The sequence below is a fragment of the Grampus griseus genome (genome assembly GCF_964374135.1).
Source record: "Grampus griseus genome assembly, chromosome: 5".
Taxonomy (NCBI): Eukaryota; Metazoa; Chordata; class Mammalia; order Artiodactyla; family Delphinidae; genus Grampus; species Grampus griseus.
The window spans coordinates 14,196,174-14,209,263 of record NC_138998.1 but is presented as its reverse complement, the minus strand read 5'-3'; the positions used below and the strand labels follow the sequence as shown (position 1 = coordinate 14,209,263).

The window sequence follows — 13,090 nt, the reverse complement described above, 5'->3', positions numbered from 1 at the left end:
TGGACCAGGGCTTGAACCCGTGTCCCCTGCATTGGCAGGTGGATTCTTAACCACTGCACCACCAGGGAAGCCCAGAAGACTTCTTGTATCTCACGTGTCAGTCTTGGTTCACAAAACTTGTCCTTATAAAGGAGGCTGGGAAAGCAGCATACGGCAGGGGAATCAGACAGCCAGGGTTGCTTTAGATTAGCTGTGAAGCAGGGGAGGAGGCAGTGGTTTGATAGTAGGTAGTTCCAGCCACAGCTAGGAAACCCTCTTTTCCACAGAACACCAATTAACATGGGTAGTTTGGAATACAGGAGGAGTTTTTATTTTGGCCACTCTGTGTGGCTTGTGAAATCTTCGTTCCCCAACCAGGATTCCACCCCCTGCAGTGGAAGCACGGAGTCCTAACCACTGGACCGCCAGAGAAGTCCCAAGAACTCTTTAAAAGAACTAATACATTGCCTTTGAGATGAATGGGGTTGGGGGTTGGGTTCAAAAAAAGCCAGAAGTGGCTGGAGATTTAGAACCCACTTCCCCTTGGCTGGTATTAGTCCTCCCGCTGTGGTTCATGTGAGTATCTCGTTGGTAGTGCGTTTTTTTTCTCCAGTCAGCCCTGCTATGCCCTTAGAGCTGCAGATAGATTGGCCTGGTCTGGGTGTTAGGCACAGTACCAAAAGAATGCAGAAATCTAGTTTAGTCTTGTTATCCATACCAGTAAATGTAATCGTGTCCTGATTTGTTTCTTTCATTCTTCTCCTGGATTCTGTACCCACAAATGATCTAGCCATGATGTTTTTGGGTATCCCTATAGTTAGATGAGTAGTAATAGTAATAATGATGATAAGCGCCTATATTATTGCACGTTACAGTGTGCCATTCATTGTGCTCAGAGTGTATATGCAACATACCATTGAGTTATCACCGCAACCTAGTATTATTTCCATTTTACAGATGAGGACACTGAGGCAGAGAGAGATAAAGTCTCTTTTCAAGGTCTCTCATCAAAGCCAGGGTTCTAATCTGAGTCTTTGACTCTAAAACCTTCTCTCTTAACAATTTATGTTCGTTACTTCTCAATTTCATTTTTCTAGAATATTTTCACCTTTCCGCTATCCTATAATGTTATTGGGAAAAATAGCCTAGAAACTTGCACCTTTTCTGTTTGCTTTGATAAACAACTTCTTCAAAGCAAGATTTTTTTAAGTGAATATTTTTATAGTTTTACTGGTCATGGGAGAAAGTTAGAAGTGGTACCAAACTGCTTTTGTGAGCTTTTCTCTACCTTTAGCTAATCTAGTGTCAGAGTGTGGGGAAGAGCATTTCCTTTTCATAACATTTCCTTCCCGCAGATATTTAAGAAAGGAGCTTTCCACTTCCTGATTCCTAGTTCCATAAATATTGTGTGTATTGACATAACTTGAACCCTGTGACACATTACAAATCCTCGGGTTTTAAAAGAAAGATTTTCTGTAATAGAATTCTACCTGATCATTATCAGGAGTGCAGGGATTTAAGTTAGAACTTGCATTTCCCTAAGTAGTTTGACTGCCCAGTAGCTTAAAGTGGTGCAGCTTAAAGGGTCATGGCCTGATTTGGCCCCGTTTTGAGTTTTTCCATTTTGACAGCTTTCCCATTATAGAAAGCTGAGGCCACCTTGACATTGTCCCTCTGTCTCTGCAGAATAAACTCCTTCCTTGGAAAATTAACTTTGAGTATCTTGGATAAAGAAAAGGCAGTAGGACTCTGACTCAAAGCACTTTTATTCCTGGAACATAAAACTTGGTTGTTTCTGACCACTTGGGTCAGGTCCTAAGATCAAGATGGAGAGATGAGGTGGGAGAGAAATGAGAGCCCCCTTTCCTCTTCCTGCTTCTCTTTTACTCTCGCCACCTCACCTACCCTTGATCCCCTGACATCGCGAGTAGTAAGAGTATTGTCTCCTCTGTGTCTGTAAGAAGAATTGATGTTGCCATTCAGTGTCAAAAGATTCACCAACTGAGAAGCACAGTATCAATGTCTGGGGTCAGACAGAACTGCGCTCAGAATCCTGGCTGTGTGACCTTGGGCAAGTTGCCTTTAATCCCTCAGTCTCAGTGTTCTCATCTGTAAAATGGGGATAACAGTGTCATCATCTTCCTGGAATGTCTATGAGAATTAAGTGAGATAGTGCACACAAAACTCTTAACACAGTGAATTGTCCCTGCTGAGGGACGGATACCTGCTGCATATCATCATTATTCCTAGTATTGTGTATCTCCCCAGAGTTTTGGCGCAAATCAGATTATTGCTCTTCTGCTTCTAGAATATTTTCTTGTTTTAAAAAAATGGTTTGAAACCTTAAGCCACTGCTACACAGCTGAAGGTTTGGTGCACTCCCAGGGCAAACCTGGATTATGGCCTCTGAAATATGGCCTTAGGAATAATTACATTTAATGCCATGCCTCTCCCTTCCCATCCCCCATCAAGAACCCATGTCAGATGGCAAGTGAGTGAGAGATAACCATTGATCGACTCTTAATCTTTTATAAATTGTTATGAGTCATGTGTATATGTTTGTAGTAGTGATTTTCTTGTAACATCCCTCATATCCGATTAGGAGACACTATAACTTTGTGGCTGACAAAAGTGAATTCAGTATATTTTTCCCTTTATTCAAGGAGGTCAGTGGAGATAAACCTGGATTGCGGTGTGGGGATTACTCCCATAATTTGGAGTCACCAGCTTCAGAAGCTGCCTACTTTTTCTTCAGAGCTTGCTTAATTCTGGTTATGCCAGAGAGGAAGCTTCAGTAACGTCAGACAGCCTCTTGGACCTGCCCATCTCCTCTTTGTCAAGGACCATGGGTTCAGGATGTCCTGTGGCAGCCAGGGAGGTTCCAGGTTGGAGAATCTGGAGATCCGTGGTGCCAGGAATGGGGGCTTTCTGGTCCTGTTGTGGATTATTGGCCATCATTCTTGGTGTCAGTGAATCACAGCAGATCCTTATTTTACCAACAAATGTGACCCGCTTCTCCACTATTTGTTATTTTCTCAACAATGAAATAGGAAGCGTATGGCATGTTTTCTTTGTTTTTGTTTTTTTTCCTTTTTGGAAGTCTAGTCTTTAGTCTTTTAAAAGTCTTTTAAAAGCTGGCTATGCTGTAAAGTGGTCCTGAACAATGTATTGATACACCTGAAACTTACATAATAGGAAAAAAATCATTAAGAAAATGAATTGACAAACCACAGACTGGGATAAAATATTTTCAGATCATACTTGATAAAGGAGTTATATCCAGATTACATAAAGAATTCTTAAAACTCAAAAGTAAACCAACTCAAATTTTTTTTAAATTAATTAATTAATTTATTTATCTATTTATTTATTTTTGGCTGTGTTGGGTCTTCGTTTCTGTGCGAGGGCTTTCTCTAGTTGCGGTGAGCGGGGGCCACTCTTCATCGCAGTGCGCAGGCCTCTCACTGTCGTGGCCTCTCCTGTTGCGGAGCACAGGCTCCAGACACGCAGGCTCAGTAGTTGTGGCTCACAGGCCCAGTTGCTCCGCTGCATGTGGGATCTTCCCGGACCAGGGCTCGAGCCCGTGTACCCTGCATTGGCAGGCAGATTCTCAACCACTGCGCCACCAGGGAAGCCCCCAACTCAATTTTTAGGTAAGCAAAAATTTGAATAGACATTTCAGCAAAGATCTCCAAATGGTTTTGTATATGAAAAGGTGCTGAGCATCACTAGTCATTAGGGAAATGCAGGTTAAAAGCAAAATTAGGTACCACTTCACAGCCACTAGGATGACTTTATAATAAAGACAAAGATAGTGTTGGTGAGGGTGTAGAGGGACTGGAGCCCTAATCTGCTGCTGGTGAGAATGTATTCAAAATGATACAGCCACTTTGGAAAGTGTTCTTGCAGTTTCTTAAAAAGTTAAGCAGTTTACCATATGACCCAGCAATTCCATGCAGTGTTCCATCCTAAGAGAAATGAAAACTGTTCACAAAGACTTGTAGGTTAATGTTCATAACATGCGTGTGGCATGTTTGTTAGTCTTCAGAATTATTTTGAGGAGCTGAGCAAATAAGTCTGTTTGAAATCAGGTTTTGGGTAAATATCATGCCTTGTTTTGCTGGTCGGAGCCCCTGCCAAATTATGAATTTCTTGACACAGGTATTTAGCTCTAATTATGCTTAGTCCGCTCACTCATTTGCAAAGCACCTATAATTCTCAGGCTTTTAACAAAATGCCAGGCAATTTAAAGGCATGATGTTCTGCAGGAAGATTTGAAATAATAGCTAATAACATTTACTGACGGTAAGCCAGGCATGACTGTAAAAGCTCTACATGCAAAAAGATGATAGAGGCTTCCCTGGTGGTGCAATGGTTGAGAGTCCGCCTGCCGATGCAGGGGACGCGGGTTCGTGCCCCGGTCCGGGAAGATCCCACGTGCCGCAGAGTGGCTGGGCCCATGAGCCATGGCTGCTGAGCCTGCGCGTCCGGAGCCTGTGCTCCGCAACGGGAGAGGTTACGACAGTGAGAGGCTCTCGTACCGCAAAAAAAAAAAAAAAAAAAGATAATAAATGTATTATCTCATTTAATTCTCCCAGCAATCCTAAGAGATGGGTATCGTTATTCCCAGTTTACATATGAGAAAACACAGACAGGATCAGTAACTTGCTCAGGATCACAAAGCGAGTGAGGGATGGAATTGGGATTCTTACCAGACATTCTCAATGAAGTCTGTACTCTTACCTGTTATACTTTATTACTTTAAAATTGTACATTCTTCTACTAAAAATGTGTTTAATTCTAAAACCAAGATTTAAAATTGAAATCAACTTCAGTCATGTGAAAAAAGTGTTTTAACCTCTTAACTCAGAGTAAATTTCAGCATAATCCAATCTCCTCCATCCTAGAAATGTTTAACTAGGGTATTCTTATTCCAGTTAAGCACAAGATCAAGCGTGGGGATTTAGCAGTCATGTTTTCAGAAGGGGAAGAGAAGCAAGTTGAAATCTGCAGAGGAAGAATTCTTGTACGTGTCTTGAAGGGAAATGGGAAGAATCTCTTTGATTTTATAAAACCCCACAGACGTTTGTGAATCTGCACATGGGGAAAATGGCAGAGTCATTGTAAATCCCTGAGAGAAAAGCAGGAGGGTCTAGGAGAGGATCTTAGAGAATGGCCATAAAAAAGGATGACTTAGAACTGTTGCAGAAGGCATTAGAAGAGGAAGATAGAGTTTCAGGATGTCACAGGTGCTCAGCCTCAATCAGTTCTGTAGATGAAAGTGGTGACATCCGCTCACTGGATTTGGTAGCGTGTTGGGCCGCCATGGCTTTGGGGAGCAGTTTCACTGACATGTGGGCACAAAACGCAGGCAGCTGCTAGCTCAGGAGACGTTTGTCTTTTTTTTTTTTTTTTTTTTTTGCGGTACGTGGGCCTCTCACTGTTGTGGCCTGTCCCGTTGCGGAGCACAGGCTCCGAACGCGCAGGCTCAGCAGCCATGGCTCACGGGCCAGACGTTCCGCGGCACGTGGGATCCTCCCGGACCGGGGCACGAACCCGTGTCCCCTGCATCGGCAGGCGGACTCTCAACCACTGCGCCACCAGGGAAGCCCGACGTTTGTCTTTTGACAAGCAGATTCAAGTAAAGATTTTTTTCAGCACCGGGAAACTGTGTGGATGTTTTAAACAAAGCCTATGGAAAAGGAGCTACCGACTAGGTGAAAAATAAATGTTATTTTTGACGATAGAGCCAGAAAATCATTGTGTTTTCTTTTGGATAATCCTTACTAGCATCTTTTCTTTTAAATTTAACTCTTTTACAAAAGGAAGAATTGGAAGTTCTCCTTCCAATCTGTCAGATTTTTGCTCTGAAAGAAAGTTCAAGAGCAACGCAAGGTGGAAGGTGAGACAACTCACAGACAAGGCTGACTGGAGCAGGAGGGTAGGAAAGCTGGTCTTTATAGTCTAACCCTTCTTCTCGTTTTCCCCATCTCCATCTTTGCTTTCATATTCCTGGTTCCATCTTGGTCATCTAGCCTATTTCTCATTCCTGGTCATCCTTATTAACGTAAGATGTTTGCTCATAAGGGGTAAGGTGGGAACCCTTCCGATGGTATTTGCATGTGTGAAAGCAACCCCCTGGTCACAGGGCCCCACAGAAAGACCTGTTCCATCACTACCTCTTCTTCATGACTGTTACGTACCTAGGGCTTGGACCCAAGGAAGTACCCAGGTTTATGGAGTGAGATTGGGAGCCAGCTTTTAAAAATTTTTCAGATGTTTCTCCAGATGTCCCAATATGATTTGTTGACTAAACTGTCAGTATTCCACAGATTTGAAATGTCATTTATATCATATAGTAAATTCTCAGATGTATTTGGGGTCAATTTGTGAAGCCACTGTTCTGTTTCACTAGTCTGTCTGTCAGCTAATACCTATCAGTCTCAGTCTTTGAATTACTGTAGCTTTAAAATATGTCTTTAATATATCATATGGTTAGTCCACTCTCATTTTCTTTCACAATCTGACTCTTCTTACGTGTTTATTTTTCTGTATGTTTTAGAATCAGCTTGACTATTCCCCGTCCTTGCTGCCCCCCAAAATCCTGAGATTTTTTTCAATGAGATGGTGGTAAAATTATATATTAATTTAGGAAGAATTGATACCTCTTTAATATCAAATTTTCTATCCATTCAGGCCTTCTTCTAAAGTATTTGAAAGCTGTCTTCATATAGAAGAAACGTGTTAAGTTTAATCCTAAATATTTTGTGGGTTTTGTGTCTATTATAAATAAGATCACTTCTACCATTATATTTTCTGAGTGTTATTCATTCATATATGGAAAATACATTTATTTATTCGTTTGTTTATTTAGCTAGCTGCGCTGGGTCTTAGTTGCAGCCTGCGGGATCTTTTTGTTGTCGTTGTTGTGGCATATGGGATCTAGGATCTAGTTCCCTGACCAGGGATCGAACCCAGGCCCCCTGCATTGGGAGTGTAGAGTCTTAGCCACTGGACCACCAGGGAAGTCTCAGAAAAGCCTTTTTCTTTTTAACCCAGCCACTTTAGTGAATTCACTCTTGCCTTATATTTTCAGTCAATGATGCTATATGCAAATAATCAGCTGTTTATAGGGCCAAAAAAATTCCATTGCCCAAGAGTCCCTTCACCTATACCCTCAGGCATCCACAGACACGTGGAATGATGATAGTCTTCACGTCTATGCATTTATTATTCAATCTTTTTTACCTTGAATTGCGAAATATTTCAAACATACAGAAAATTATCGAACACTAACATGCCTATCATCCATGTTTAACAGATATAAATTTTTTCTACATCACTGTCATATCTCTTCTTTTTAAACAACAGTCCTGACATAATACTGCAGGTATACCTAAAGCCTCTTCATCATCATGCCTTCTTCCTCCCCCTCCTTTCCAGAGTCAGTCCTGAGTGGAGCTGGGTGTCTGTCACCCTGCACTCACTGCTGAGTATGTACATATGCAGCTTTGGTATTCTAAAAATGTATGTATGTTGTATGCAGTTGTAAATACTGTCCTGATTTAAAAGTAATAAATATATGCCCAGTATGAAAAATCCCACCTTTATAGAAATCTGTGGGAGAGAAAGTTCAAAGTGCTCCGTAATAATCACTTTAAGAAATCCACTGTTGGGACTTCCCTGGTGGCACAGTTAAGAATCTTCCCTGCCAGGGTTCCAGCCCTGGTCTGGGAAGATCCCACATGCCGCGGAGCAACTAAGCCCGTGCGCCACAACTACTGAGCCTGCACTCTAGAGCCCACGAGCCACAACTACCGAGCCCGTGAGCCACAACTCCTGAGCCCACGTGCCACAACTACTGAGCCCGCGCATCTAGAGCCCGTGCTCTGCAACAAGAGAAGCCACCACAATGAGAAGCCCGCGCACTGCCACAAAGAGTAGCCCCCGCTCGCTGCAACTCGAGACTAAGTCTGCGCACGGCAACGAAGACCCAGAGCAGCCAAAAATAAACAAATTAATTAACTTAAAAAAAAAAAAGAAATCCACTATTCACAAAAAGATGTATCAGTTTTCAGCCCATGCTGTTAGGTAGCATGTAGTAGAACCAAACACTATCGAGCTGCTTAACAAAAGAACGCCTTCCAAGGGAAGAATAATTGAGGTACTTATTTACCACCATATCCTGTTCTCTACTGATAGTTTTTTATCTTGTTAAGAAAAGAAAGGAATCTCAACAAAGGTTACTAGGACTTTCAAATGGGTTTCAACAGGGAGACCCATCATTGTTTATACCACAGAGCAACAGGCTTGTATAGATTTGATTGCTGTGCCTGATAGGAGCCTCTGCCGCTTGTTTCATGAGCAGCTGGTAAACTTGGAGCCCGCCTAAGACAATCAGAGGAAGTCTACATATAAACTTCTCTGTGCGAGGAAAGGTGGTTTTTCCATTTGCCTTTTTCTGAGCAGTTTAACTTCCTAATTGCTTGATCCAAATTGTTTCAGAGACTGTGTAAACCATATGTTTGTTAAATAGAAGAAACAAACATGGGGAAGTCTGATTAGCATCAACTTCCCTAGGAAAGGAGCATCTTCCCCAGCCCAGCTGAGCTCTCTTTGTACTTACTGGACACAGTATGTGGGTCGGCAGAGGAGGAAGTGGGGTTGTAAATGGCTGCATCTGACTGTGGATTCGTTCCTCTTCTTTCTGCTTAAGCCCATATTTTAACAGTTATCCTTCTGTATTAGCATGAGAGAGACCGTAGGTGCTGGCTGACATGAGGAGAATGAATTTCACTCAGTATTTAGCAGATTTAGAGAGGGGAAAATATTATTTTGAACCTTTATGAGATTAAGTGTGTGAATGTGTCTGTGTGTGAGAGAGCACAAACACGCTAGCAAGAGTGAGCTCCTTTTCAGTTTTTATTCCATTGGGTTTGAATAATAGCTGACAGGGATGAATCATCAACTCACTTGACTACTGTTAACTCAAGTTTTTTATATTAAATTCATTAAAGAGGTAGTGAAGAAGTTGTGAACATTATGTATCACATAATGAAGATGTTTGCAGGTCTAGATGAAATAATGATATTGGGTGACTGCTATTGAATCAGTTAAAAAAAAAAAGCAGACTTGTTTCCTGCATCGTATTTTGGATACAGAAGGCAAAACAGTGGGAAGTTCTGTGTGCAGGCACATTCAGTGACCCAGATGTGCAGGTGTGTAGACACGGATACCTTGAGGTGAACTCATGTAGCTATAAATAAAGTGGCTGCTCTCTATCATTCCAGCCGGACACCTGAGAGAACCACAGGTGCAAACTGGATCAAACGGTCACCCTAGGTCTTAATGGCATTGTAGTTGTCATGGCTTAAGAGAACAATTAAAAAAACATTCTATTAACTTGTCTACTTCTTCTGTCTCTAATTACCACCACCACCCGCCCCCCCTCCCCGCCGAAGACAAAGATTCAACACATCGATGGACGACGAAACAACAGTAGCTGGTATTGTTCGTACTTAGGCAAACACTGGTTGTATTTAGGCAAACACTGGGAGAAATATGAACTCTGAAAATTAAGAGGGAAAAAAAGACCTAACTAGTTTTTTCCTATTTGTTTACATTAGTTTCCTGTGAACTCTTCGTCTTGAATTCTACTGGGGACTACCTAGTAAGTAAGGCCACTTTATGCTGAAGACTTTTTGGAACTTGAGTCATCTTGAATGATGGCTTTATGGCATATAGATTTCTTTGCCTTTTATTTCTTCGGGAATACAAAGAATACCTTTGCACTGTCATTATTTAGGGCACTGCCTACATACCCCATGTGCGCAGCATTAAGGAGGTTGGATTTCTCTGTCTGAAGCAGAATTATTTTTAACTGGAAATGGGCGTCTTTAACTAAAAGGTCATCTTTTTAAACTTGTGAGTTGGACCGAAAGAGTAACTCAGAGGTGCAGAGAGAAGACAGTAACAGGCAAGTCCTTGTTCATCTTGTTTTTTTCTCTTGTTTTTGATGTTGTTGTTGAGGTTTTGCTTTTGTCTTTATTTTTTACTTTTTGGTTTTATCCTGAGTCCTGGGTTTTACTACATCTGTGTCTGAGCTATCTAGACAATATTATAAGCTTTACTTGCTGTATGGTCAGGCCACTCAAGATGGCTGTTCTCTTGTTCTCTGTACATCCCCTGCTGGAGCAGTGCCACCTACCTACACCTTACTCACAGGAACGTGCTTGCCCCCTGCCCCAGCTAGTGATTGTTCTAATCATCAGGCCAGAATGATTCCATCTGCTAGTTTATTAAAGAGAAACATCTACCCTTGTGATAGTCATTAACCTGAGGGGCTGTGAGTGATGTGCCCCAGCTGCTGGTCTCCCTGGTAACTGATAAGCCCACCTGGCGTCACTTCCCCCTATAAATGGTAGCCTCCTTCTCCCCCACCCCGAGCAATGAAGACGGCTGCCCTGTCCCGCCTGCTGTCTGCAGCACAGGGCGCAGATGTTTCGGATGTGTGAGATCCTGTCTCCAATAAACCACTGATGTCTCTGTCGCTGTTTCCACGCTCTTTCTTCGGTCTCGAGGCTGGGCAGCTACGAGGCTTGTAGGCCTGCAGGGTGCAGCCTGACACCAGCTTTGCCAAAAATCGACTGCTTTGTTTCTGGTAAACACGGTCTTTTAAAAGTATAACGTTGTTTGTTTGTAAAGTGTATTACCCTGGTTCCTCCTTTTATAAAAATTATGTGACCTTTGATAAGCCTCATTTTGATATGAGAAATATTTTATATATTCTGAGTATGGTTGTGCTGGTCCGTTGGCAGTCTCAGGGGAGCTTTGGAGGTGATCTTGCCATGTGAACTTCCAGTTAATACAGATGGTTACCCTAGCAACAAACAGACTTGATCAAAAGGCAGTGTTTTGCTTTTACAGATGATATAACTGTGTTTGCCGGTTTTGGAGGGGGAAGAATCTATCAAACTAAATTTTAAAAATGATTATAAAGTTTTTAAAGCAGAGTTACAGGGAGTGGTTGACAGGCAGATGCCCACCACCGAATGAAAAACTTTATAAGAAATCTTGAACAAAATGGCCTGTTCTGAAATTCCTAGTATAGTTGGGCACAAGGATTTTTTTAATCTCTTAGCTCTCCTGAGTTCATACGTTTGCATTTATTATTAGGTAAGGTTATTATACAATATGGTTCCTAGAATACATTAAAATGTATTGCATGGTCATCCATTTACTCAGCAGTTATTATTGAGCTCTGCCGTGTTCAACTGCAAGTACACATAGAGAATAGAGGGGAGGTGTATCTAAGCAGAGTTGGGATTTGCCAAGGAAATGAGTGTGTCTGCAAGGAGTGATTGTAAGTAGGTATCAAGAAATTCAAGTTGGATAAGTGAATAAGCATGAATGAGAGGACATGAAGGGTTTAAGAATGGAGGGAAAGGTGGTGGAGTGAGTGGGTTGTAGGAATGGTGGGTTAAAATTGTTGAGGTTGAGGATTAGAAGAGGTGAGCCAAAGAGATTGGCGGGGCTGGTTAGACAGAGGTGTTTGACGTTGGGATGGCAGAGAGGTTGCAGTTGGTGGTAGTGACAAGGTTGATTGTTGAAGGGGAAGTCAAGGAACTGAGAGGCTGGGGTGATGGAAGGATTGCCACATGGAAATTCAAGAAAGTAGTGTTGGAGAGTGACAGTAAGCCAGTAACTAAACGCATGAGTGAGGATGAGGCATGATCCGGGGGCCTGGAGATGACTGTGGGGATGAGATAGAGACTGATGGCATGAGCATCAAAGCTGGGGACCTTCTGGGAGGACAAAGCGATCATTGTCTAGGAGTAATGAGACTCAGGCAGGGCAGGCAGAGAGCCTTCAGAGGAGGCTGTGCTCTCCAGAAGAGCCAAGTTTCTGTTAAGGCAACAAGGTAAAGGGAGAGTTCAGAGAAGAGGCTGAGGATTTAGAAGATTTTGTTGGCTTCCCTAAATGAGGTGCATTTCCAGAGGATGCAGGGGAATGCTTTAGCCGAGGGGCTTAGGGAGGTGAGGCCCGATTAGGCATGTTCACAGCACTGTGCAGGTGAGAGTACATTCAGGGGAATGAAGTATACCAGGCGGTCTTGGGCATAAAAGCAGGGATAAAGGGCGTGGCGGGATCAGTCCTGGTGGTTTCTGAACAGGTGGTGAGGCCATGCATGTTAGAGAGAAGGATGGGTTGGGCGTCTTGCCAGAAGCAAGCAGACCTCTGGGGCTGTTCTTCCCTCCTGTGCCTGGTGGTTTGGAGGCTGCCAGTGCAGCTTCGCTACCCAGAGTGTGAGTAGGTTTGGGACGCCCTCTATCCTGCGGCCCGGGGTAAGGCTGGGGAAGTATAGCTGTTCAAGCCTTACCATGATGCACGCGTGTCTCACTTGTTGCAAGGAAATGCCAGGAAAATGTAAAATAAAACCTAGAGGGTTTAATAATTGTTTTTTTTAATTTTTATTGGAGTATAGTTGATTTACAATGTTGTGTTAGTACAGCAAAGGGCATCAGTTATACATGTACATATATCCACTCTTTTTTTAGATTCTTTTCTATATAAGCCATTACAAAAAATTGAGTAGAGTCCCCTGTGCTATACAGTAGGTGCTAATAATTGTTTTTAATATTGCTTTTATATGTAAGATACAATTTAGTATACTACAGAAAAATAGTAATTAACAGGTTTAATTTTGGAGGGTTATATTGACTCATAATCAGTAGATTAATTCAGAGTCCAATTCCTATTTTAAAATAAATCATTCTCAGGCTTCCCTGGTGGCGCAGTGGTTGAGAGTCTGCCTGCCGATGCAGGGGACGCGGGTTCATGCCCTGGTCTGGGAAGATCCCACATGCCGCGGAGCGGCTGGGCCCGTGAGCCATGGCCGCTGAGCCTGCGCGTCCAGAGCCTGTGCTCCTCAACGGGAGAGGCCACAGCAGTGAGAGGCCCGCGTACTGCAAAAAAAAATAATAATAAAATAAAATAAAAAATAAAATGAATCATTCTCTCCCTGTCCTCCTTCCCTCCCCTGCCACCTTCCCCCAAAATGTGATTTGAAAACCGATAATGTCACAGTCTCATCCACTGAATTACTGTGTTC

At 42.6% G+C, this 13,090-nt stretch overlaps 1 protein-coding gene across 1 annotated transcript in view; it reads left to right on the top strand.

The window, feature by feature from the left end:
* Nucleotides 1–13,090, top strand: part of ARHGEF26 (Rho guanine nucleotide exchange factor 26) — a 152,172-nt gene that overhangs the window by 116,566 nt on the left and 22,516 nt on the right. The gene's annotated exons all lie outside the window — the stretch shown is intronic.